Source organism: Lathyrus oleraceus, chromosome 2 (assembly GCF_024323335.1).
Source record: "Lathyrus oleraceus cultivar Zhongwan6 chromosome 2, CAAS_Psat_ZW6_1.0, whole genome shotgun sequence".
Taxonomy (NCBI): domain Eukaryota; kingdom Viridiplantae; phylum Streptophyta; class Magnoliopsida; order Fabales; family Fabaceae; genus Lathyrus; species Lathyrus oleraceus.
The window spans coordinates 59,341,765-59,352,733 of record NC_066580.1 but is presented as its reverse complement, the minus strand read 5'-3'; the positions used below and the strand labels follow the sequence as shown (position 1 = coordinate 59,352,733).

At 37.0% G+C, this 10,969-nt stretch overlaps 1 non-coding gene across 1 annotated transcript; it reads left to right on the top strand.

Moving 5' to 3' along the window:
• Nucleotides 1-232: 232 nt before the first annotated feature.
• On the top strand, nucleotides 233-339 carry LOC127125023 (small nucleolar RNA R71). Its single transcript, XR_007804489.1, has one exon. It is a non-coding gene; the product is annotated as a small nucleolar RNA R71 (small nucleolar RNA).
• The last annotated feature ends 10,630 nt before the right edge of the window (nucleotides 340-10,969 follow it).

Below are 10,969 nucleotides of genomic sequence, written 5' to 3'. Positions count from 1 at the left end.
ATTAACATGATCAAGGTTACTTATCTCGTACATGCCAGTTTTCGTTTGAGGTTTTTCTACCATTGTTCGTTCGCTTCCCCACTGATAGTGGTTTTGGGCCATGCTCTCGATAAGTTGATAAGCATCAGCGTAAGGTTTGTTCATTAGTGCACCACCTGCGGCGGCGTCTATTGTTAACCTCGTGTTGTACAAGAGACCATTATAGAAGGTATGAATCACTAACCAGTCCTCTAAACCATGGTGTGGACAAAGTCTCATCATGTCTTTGTATCTTTCCCATGCTTCGAAAAGAGACTCGTTATCTTTCTGTTTAAATCCATTTATCTGGGCTCTCAACATAGCTGTTTTGCCCTGAGGAAAATATCGGGCAAGGAAGACTTTCTTCAACTCGTTCCATGTGGTGACTGAGTTGGAAGGAAGAGACTGAAGCCATCTTCTAGCGCTATCTCTTAACGAGAAAGGAAAAAGACGAAGTCGAATTGCCTCAGAAGTGACACCATTAGCTTTAACAGTATCAGCGTATTGGACAAATACAGATAAATGAAGGTTTGGATCCTTGGTAGGATTTCCAGAGAATTGGTTCTGTTGCACTGCTTGCAACAGTGAAGGTTTAAGTTCGAAGTTGTTTGCTTCGATTGCGGGTGGAGCAATACTCGAATGCGGCTCATCTTGCGATGGAGCGGCGTAATCTCGAAGAGCACGAGCTGGTTCTGCCATCTCGGGTATCGGCGAAGGAAGAAGATTTTTGAGGTCAGGAATTTCGATAGGAGGGAGATTGTTTGCAACACGATATTCCCGAATTCGTCGTAAGACTCGGAGATATAGTTCGATGTCGTTGATTCGTAAGTAAAACGGCTCGCCTTGTGAGCGAGTGTGTGGCATACAAATCAACGAAAGAAAGAAAAAAATAAAAATTGCCTTAGTCTCTACAGTGTAACAGAAGAGTTCCGATATCGACTAAATAAAAGTCCCCGGCAACGGCGCCAAAAACTTGATCGCGACTTTATGAGTCGATTGGGGTACTAACTGCAAGTGCACAGTTCTATCGCGTAGTTTTAAAAGATATCGATCCCACAGGGACTTATGAATCGATATACCATTATCTAATGTTACTTCGTAAAGCTAAGGCGGATGATATTTTGATTGTTTCGGGGGAAAAGTTAAAACTAAAACTAGATCTAAATTAAATATCAATTAAACGGATATCGGTATGTAGTTTGTCGTAATTAGGGAATCAAATCTTCGTTGGTTTCTTGGTTTTAAAATAAATCTTTTCAGTAGATACTATTGATTAAAAATATTTTCTCAAACTCTCGCTCTGTTGAATAGACTATGACTTTATATTAACGTAGCTGTCACTTATTAGTTAAGTCCAAAATCACTTTTCGAAAACAATAGAATCCATAGAAACTCTTTTTAAGAAAATACTAATCATTTAAACACCCTCGTCTCAAAGTCTCGCTCTGTTGACTTAGATTATATAATTAACTTCAAATGCTTAACTTTCGTCCTCACATTTAACTTTTAAAAATACTTTTTGAAAAAGATTAGAATTTAATTAACTCTAAAAATTGCTTTCGCCCTGATTTAGAATTAATGTCCAATTTACACTGTCCAGTTAAAAACTCAAACTTTCGCTCTATTGATTTTAACTTCTTTAGTCTTTTACTCTCGTACAAAAACCTTGGTATTAAACCTGTAAATTGAGACCGTAAAAAAAAAGTGATTTTATTTTTAAACGTAATTAGACCAACTTAGTTTTGATTCCTTCATTCCGCTTACTTTACATACCGATACCTAAATAAATTAGCCAGACATGCTAAACAGATCTAAACAATCATCATGCTTAAATAGAAACATCTCAGGCAAATAATGCAAATAAACAATAAAACAGGGCATATATAAATTCAAACAATAATTAAAGAACCTGAATACTTAATGGCAATCTTGAACACTCCACCACAGACCGGTTGGATTTGTTCTTGAATTCTTCAATCGGATAGGAAAATAAAAGTGAAGGAATTAAAAAAAACCTAGGGTCTAACGTAAGGTTAGATCCGGTAAAAGGTACACAATAATTTCCGGTGTAGAAACTATTGTGTGAAAAATTAATTAAGTGCTGAAAGCTTGACTGAAAAAGAAAATAGAAATTGCAAAGAAAAGTAAAAACTATAAAAAATAATGCTGTAAAGTATGCTTGCACGGCTGGAAGAGAAAGAGCACGAAGAAGAGAGACGGCCCAGAGCTGCAGGGTTTGCCAAAAGCCACTATTTATATTACTCACTTTTTGTAACGGTTTCCAAAAGCTTTCCGTGTAAAAATCCTCACGTTCCAATAGTCAAGCGTAACAATAGGCTTCAACGTGCCTCTGTTGCGCTTCTGAAGCCAAAAATATAGGAGAATGGTGTGACGTCCGTCACACCATGTGTTACGCTCGTAACACAAGTAGGCAGGGCGTGACGCTCGTCACACCTTGTGTGGCGCTCGTCACGGGCACAGCGCCTGTGCTTTTGGGTTAGGCTTTGGCTTGGTGGAATTTGCTTCTTTTCATTTCTTTTTGCACCTCCTTTTCTTCCTTTTTCACTTGTGCTTCAAATAAACTACCTGAGATAAATAGGAAGCAAAATACCAAGTAGTATCGAATAAAATGAAATAAATTGAAGTGAATAATAATATAATTTAATTAAATCGAGTCCTAGAATGTGATATTATTTCATGTTATCAGAAGATTAATTGGATGAAGCTTGCAAGGAAAGGAAGCTGAAGTAGCTTCAGTTCGCGTCGCGAACATTGCGAATCCAGCAAGCTGTTTTGGCCAAGTGTGCTGTTTTCAAGGCCAGCTGTGTTTTGCCATTTCTGTATCTGTTTTAGGGGGCTTTTCAGCTTTAGATGAAAATGAGCATTTTAGGAAAGGTCAACCATTTTTAGAAAACAGAATGGAAATTGTTCATTCATTCATTGATAGTTGGAGATTTTGTAAGAGAAAAACAGAGTTTATTCTTCCATTGCCTTTTGCTTTCCAAAATGATGATGAGGAGCTAAACCCCATTTTGTCAAGATTGGAGGTAATAGCTATTCTTATTTGTTTATGTATTTCATTTGACTCTTATATATGATGAAAGATTGTTGATGTATTGAAAGATATTTTTGCCCTAAGTTGAATATTAGATTTGAGTAGTTGTTGAAAGAGATTATTTAAGTCTTGACATAAAATATATTTTCAAGTAGTGAATAAGTTGTAGAAATAGATTTATTCACTACTCTTCTTTTATATCAACCATTAAAGATTGTTATATTGATAGTTAGGTGGAGAAATCGTCTAAAGATTAATATAGTGATTATCACAATATCATTTAGACATAAATGATATTGAGAGGATACTTGAACATCATCAATAATCTTGAATTTATATAGTTGTCATAAGGAATCATAAGCAATTTGAATAGTGAACTCCAATCTTGCCAAGCCTTTTACATTTGATTAAAACTATTTTATTATTTTACTGACATTTTACTCAAAAGATAACTTTTCAAACAAAACAACTTGGTTACTTTCTAAACTTATAACAATTTGGATTATAGAACGGCGGTAATAACAACCAATCTCTGTGGATACGATATAAAAATATTTGCCGAAAATATACTTTTCAATAGAGAACAAGCATGAAAGTGGTCCAAAAAGTTCCTGATCATCATGTATGCCTCCCAATTATCTCAATTTGCCAATTTTATCAAGATAACCCAAAGGGCTTGAGGATTGTTTCCCAAGGAAACCCTAATTCAACTATACATTGATTGTGCCTTGCTCATGAAGCAACCTCAACCTATGATCAAATTTAATCAAGGTAAGTTCTTTAATTCAATATTTTATGCATTGTAAGACCCCAATTTTGTCCCTAAGATCCCTCATGGCATCATATCATATCATATCATTGCCTCAAGGATCTTTGTGCACCTTTGCTTCCCTCCTAGTGGGTGGGTTATCTTGTGAGTGTGGTTCTTGATCACCAAGCATGTTTTGCATTTGTATATCATTGCTTTTCATCTGTCTATTAACCAAAAGTACAAAAATATTGTCATCTAACCATGTTACTTGCAGATGAAGCCAGCTAGGTCAAAACAGTCAAATTATTCTTTGAACAGTAGATGGTGGCCATTCTTGAAGAATTTGGGCACCATGATCATTCATCAAGATTCATATGAGTTGTGACATCATTTTGAATCAAGATCTCAAGTGGTAGGGGCTTGGAATTCATCAGAACATGGTTCAGTCAACCAAAACCCTAGCAAAGTCAACTATGGTCAACTGTGCATTTAATCAGTGATTTGATGGTGGGAATTGGTTTGAGAGGTCTCATTCATGTCCATACAAGCCTCATATAACATGTCAAACATCCACAGTGAAGAATTTGAGGTCAGACAAAAAGTTTCCAAAAATAGTAAGTTGACCTGTAATTGGAATTTGCCAAAAATGGAAAGTGCTTCTCCTCAAAATTACATCATCATACAAACTTCAAATGAATTTTTGTCCAACATGAAAGTTGAAGATCTTGTTCTCCCATTTCCAAAAAGTCCAATAACACTCATTTTTCATTTATGGTTGGCAAGTTATGATCAAATCATTCTCAAGAATTTTTGAACTTCAAAGTGAGATAACTTTCAAACCATTTGGCCAAATTGAGTGAGGTTTTTTGCTACAAGTCACATTTGATATGCTCTATCCAAATCCTTCATCACATTTCACCAAAAATCATCCAATCAAAATGGCCTTTTTCAAGTGCATTGAATTAAAAAAGAGAGGGGTGAAAAATGGACTTTCAAATTAAGCTTTGCCAATGCATTCTACCAATTGCAAATGACTGAAAATCACATTTGGAGATTGTTTAGGCCCATTTTCGCACTGTAGCATGCCATGCACATGCAACTTGAGTGGATTTCACTAATTAACCAAAACACTTCATTAAGCAAAATTCCATTACCATTCCACTAACCAAGCTTATGCATTGTTAATCAAGGGTATATATGACTCATTTCAGACTGAAAAACCCTAGCCACTATTCACAAATCAGATCTGAAATTCATTTTCTCTCAAAAACTCTCATTTCCTTCACTTGATTTTTTCTGGAAAACTATCAAAGGATTCGTGCTTCTGTGTATTGGACCATCATCCACCATCCTTGTTGAGGTCTTTGCAAGCATCATCTCCCAACTGTAGAGCATTTCCAACACTGTTGCATTGAGCTTTCTTTCATGGCAGATATTGATTGGAGATGCCTCAAGGGTTGTTGAGCTAAAATTCGTTGTCCATTCATCAATACAAACACCATTGAGCTATTGTTTCTGCATTCCAAGGCCAGAAGAACACTGTTTCGAAACTGCATCTTCAAAGAGGTTGGTTTTCGATTCTCTCTATTCTTGAAATCATGATATGCTTGTTAAAGATCTTTCCATGCTGATTGCAATGAACTTTGAATCATGAAAAACCATTGAGAACTGAGAGAGAAATATGGATTTAATGTTTGGTTGTTAGTTTTTACTTTGCTCGATTCTTTCATAATAGCATGAGTTAGTGTAAATGAACCTTGGATTGTTGATGTACTCTGTGAGATGAACACATTGATATGTCGTTTTCTGATTTTGGTTGCAAGTTGATTCATGAGCTGGGTTTTGTTTGAAGAACACATGAACCCTATTTTTTTTCGAACCCAGAACTTGGTTTGATCCGCTGAACCCGTGCCTTGCATGTTTTTCTTGTTTTCTGGCCATGAAGCCAATCAGAGGATGACACGCCCTTAAGTGAAACGCGGCGTTTCACTTAAGGGGCCGGTTATTTACCATTTTGCCATTGCCGTTTATTAATTCAATTAAATCATTTCTTTTTTTCAATATTTATTTCATTTGGTATGCTGACTTTAAAAAATTCATAAGTTCCTCAATTTTAATCCAAATTTGATGGGATTTTTTGTGAAATGCTCCTCTTGATCTCTATTTTATTATGGTGATTTTTCCATATTTTTTGCACGTGTGGTGTTTTAAATGTGCTAGGGTTTGTTCATGTGTGTCCATTTTGTGTATGCCATGCCATTTTGCTTATGAAATGAAGATACTTAATCCAATGCCTCTGAAATTTTTTGTGCTTAAACTAGACATGCTCATGGTGATTTTGGTATAGAGTTTGTGATTTTATCATTGCTGGTTATTGAGATATGATTTTTTGAATAGGGGTGTGACAATTTGTGTCACACCATTCATGTCCAACTTCTTGATTTTAATTACCATGCTTATTGAACTCAAAATGGTCCGGATTTTTGCATGAATATACTTATGAATGTTGAGAATACATGTGAAGTTTTCTGGAATTATTGATGGCATTTCCTATTTGATTGGAATTTTCTCCCCTGTTTGGTCATTTGTTGATTTTTTGTGATACATGTTTGTATTTGGTTTGTGAAATTCTGGTTATTAATTGGATGGATGTGAAATTTGACATGTGAATTGTAGACATCTTAAAGTTTGTCATGGCTTTGGTCCCATTCATTTATCATATGTTGTTTCTGTTTTATGATTAATTGAAGTTGGTGCATGTTTTGTTGCTTGGTATGAGTTTGCTTGAACTTGCTTTGACTTTCTGATTTTCATTGACCTACTTCCTTTGATCCAAATAAGCTGAAATTTGGTATGCTTATCATGTTATGGATGATGTTTGAGCATGAATTATTTGAGAATTTTTTGAAATGTTTGTGATTTGATTTGACTTGAATCTTTCTGTTGACTTCTTTGAGGTTCTATATGACATGCTTTGACCTAATTTGTTTGTGAAATGATAATGATGAATGATATGAACATGAAACCACTTGGGTTTGTTTCTTAAATTGTTTGAACTTGATTTTGGATAGCTTTCACTTGCTGTTTTGGATTTTTTATCTCCTTTTGACCCTAGGCTTGTCCTAGTGGTCTTGTTTCTCATGTTTGAGTTTGCTTTTCAGGTTAAGAAGCAAAGGCTCTAAGGAAATTAATGCAAGTTAATTGAGTTTGATTGATTATCATGAACTAACTTGTTTGTTTTGTAGGATGCTTAGCTCATATGCTTTGAGCTTTGTGCATTGCACATTTGACTGATTGTGTTGACTGTTGATCCTTATCTTATATTGGTTTTGAGTTTGAATTGTATACTGATTTTGTTTGACTGGTTTCAGTTACCATTAGTTGCCCAGTTCTTTTAAGAACTTGCTTTGCTTTGCTTGATAGCATTTGCATTGAGGTAGAATCTCTTATCTTCATGTAGTCTAGAAGACCTGGCCTGTTACTTGGCCAGGCAACTGTCTGAAGTCCTCCTTAAGAGGCAATGTTTGTGTTTGTTTAACTTTGTCCCCAAGCAGGTAAAGACCTCATGTGAGGCAATTGGTAGACAAAAGAGATATGTAGCCTGTCTCCTACTATTCTGTGAGTCACTCACCTTGCTCACACCACATGTGTTGATGCATAGTGAGTAAAAACCCAAGATCAATCGAGTCAATAATCTGTGGAGAGAGTTCCTACTTTCTGAACTCCCACACCTTCTGATATTCAAAGTTCTCCCTGACCAGGGATAGGAGCATGAGGCACACCCCTCATATTCTTTCATCTGCTTCACCTTGGCTCTCAATGTCAAGGTTAAGAGCACCAGTAACCCTATTCCAGTTGGCTTCAATGCCCACCCTTTGTATGAGCCTCATTGTTTGGTTATAGAGTGTGCTGAATGACTTTGGTTGATTGATTACTTAGTTCATTTGTACATGTCTGCTTGCATGCTTTGTGCATTTATCATCATTAATTGCTCATTAGTGCATGATCATTTCATTTGTCTTCGTGACATATCTTTGTTGTTTGCCCATTGAGGACAATTGTAAGACCATTCATTGGCCATTGTTCCTATGATATGGAAGTGAGTATAAGACCATTTCATTGGCCACTCATCTTCTCTTTGCTTGATGCATTTGTTTGTTGTATGTGAGGATACAATTGTAAGTCCATGTAATTTGGCATTTGTTTTCCTATGATCATATGTTGGAGGTTAGAGTAAGCCCAGATAGATTGGCATCTGACATCCAAGTGTTTGCTTTTTTTGTTGGGGATTGGTATAAGTCCAGATAGATTGGCATCCGGTATCCACTTTTTATTTCTTTGTTGAGGAGATTGGTATAAGTCCATAGAGTGGCCTCTGATATCCAGTTCTGTTTTAGGAGATTGGTATAAGTCCAGTGATTGGCATCCGGTATCCGCTTTTGTTGACTTTCTTCTTTTGCTTTGTTTGTTTATTATTGCTCATTGCCTATTCCAAAGGACACACTTGAGTCATCTTCTATATGATTTCAAGAGGTGAACCTTCTAGGAAGTTTTACACTCCATCTTCATCCATTCATCCATTTGGTCCTAAACCTTTTCACACATTGCTTTCAAAACTTGAGATAAATATTGTGCAAACATCTTCATGCTTTCAAATTAGAAACCTGGACCCTAAGTCCTTGACTTTTTCAAACTCCATTTTCATAATACTTCTTTTGAATCAACCTTAATCATACTTTGACCCTCCTTTTGTGAATAATCATAATCAATTAATTTCACCCATTCAATGTTTTGTGGCTTTGTCCATTCTTGTTAAGTTTTCATACATTAGCCATAGGTTTGATTTATCCTAGTTGGTTGGTGTCAATCTCACCTATTTGTCCTTAGTTGATTGAATTGTAAGTCTTCCTTGCTTATTATAGGGTTAACCCCTCACTAGCAAGTTGAAGCTTTTCTCACATGGTGGACTTGTTGTTTTGTATAAGGTTGAGTTTTCTCCCGTGGATAACGTAAGACCTTAAGGCTTGTGTTTAAAATTGAATCCACTAACTTTTGGAAATCTTTTAGCCGAACTACGGCGTTTTGATCCTTACCTTTGATGGAAGGTACGTAGGCAACGGGTTCATCCGTTTGAACACAAAAACAATAAAAATTGTATATTCTTTTCTCATCATCCCATTCATGTTTGCACAATAAATATTTCATAACAAATAACAATTTAGTACAACAAGTGTGAAAAGGGCTCCCTAGGAGTACCTAGGACGTAGTGGGTGCCTAACACCTTCCCATTGCGTAATTTACCCCTTACCCAGACTCTCTGATTTTTTTATTAGTTTTCTACGCGTAAAACTTCTTAGGCTTTTGTTCGCTTTTTAGCCAGTCCTTTGGATAAATAAAAGTGCGGTGGCGACTCGATTCATTGTATGCTTTGCTTATGATTTAACCAATAAATCATATAGCGACGAATACACCGCTACAGAAAAGTGGCGACTCTGCTGGGGAATAAATAAATCCTTGGTGGTATTGCCTACTTTTCACCCTTGTTGTGTGCTATATTGTTATTTGTTATATGACATATTTTTGTACCATTTGGGATAACTGTATTGATTGTAATGTTTGAATTGCTTGATATACAATTGTTGTTTGCTTTGGTGATCTGTGAGATGAGTTCTATACCCGAACTCGAGTGCACTCTAGGATAGGAGAATGGCATAGTCTTGTTGACTGGTGTGGAGTATTCCTTAGCCAGTTGACTTGCGAGTCCATTCACTTGGTGGAGGTCATGTTGGACTAATAATGTCACACAAGTTATTTGTGGTTAGGCATTATTCTTTCAATCATGTGCCGCAGAAGCCAAGGACCGTAGTTTACCAAGCCCATCTTGGCCTATTTTTAGGACGTAGTGCGGAGGTCGTTCAGATGTAAGTTCTGGTGCGATTGTTACGCGATACTACACTCATAAGAGTTTCTCTTGAGAATATTTTTGGAATACGAGTATTCGTTCCTCCGATAATATTCGAAAGATGGAACGATGATTATGGGAACCTCTGGTAGAACATGTCTGGCAGGTTTAAACCCTAGTACACTCCCTTTGGGTGGTTCTTAACCGAGACTCCATGCTCGTGACTCTCAACAAACCCGTGATTCGTGGTTGAGTCGTTCAGACAACCTTAATATCAATGGAACCTGGGTGTTGATCAGGTGTAAAACCTAAATCCCCCAAAACGGATGGTTGATATTAAGGATGTTCGAGCCGGTTCATGTACCGTTAATATCAATGGAACTTGGGTGTCGATAAGGTGAAAACCTAAATCCACCAAAATGGATGATTGATATTAGGGATACAATGAGCTTTCCCATGACCTTTGTTTGGTGTGACTTGTTTGATCCTTGAGTGTGATTGTTGCATTCATGCATTCATGCATTCATCTGCATTCATGTCATCAGAAAAGAGAAAATTTTCAAGGAACTTAAAAGGGTTTATTTGCAAAATTTTCAGACATGGAAAGACCAAAAAGGCATACGAAGAAGTACAACTTTAGACAGCCCGATGTAAAAGAGTTAAGGAATCTGACATCCTATGTATTAGATCCCTTGGGTTTCAAAGCTCGCTATGGGAAGCTTCTGCCTCTGCTGACTACTCAGGTTGAGGAAGGGTTGATGAGTACTCTAGCCCAGTTTTATGATCCGCTGTATCACTGCTTCTCTTTCCCGGATTTCCAGTTGCTGCCTACCTTGGAGGAGTATTCTCATCTCATTGGGATCCCAATTCTGGATCAAGTGCCGTTCAGTGGCCTAGAGAGTATTCCGACTGCTCGAGAGATTGCCAACTCGTTGCACATAGATGAAGATTTGATTAAGGCTAATCTGACTACCAAAGGCGGAATTCAGGGTTTTCCTTCCGAGTTCCTCATTGCCCAAGCTACCTTTTATGGGAAGGCCATGAGTGAGGATGCCTTTGAGGCCTTGTTTGTGCTGCTCATCTATGGATTAGTGTTATTTCCCAACTTCGACAAGTTCGTGGACATGAACGCCATTAGGATCTTCTCAGTTCTTAATCCCGTTCCGACCTTGTTGGGCGATGCCTATGTCTCTTTGCATCTGAGGAATGCAAAGGATGGAGGAGTTATTGTCTGCTGTCTACC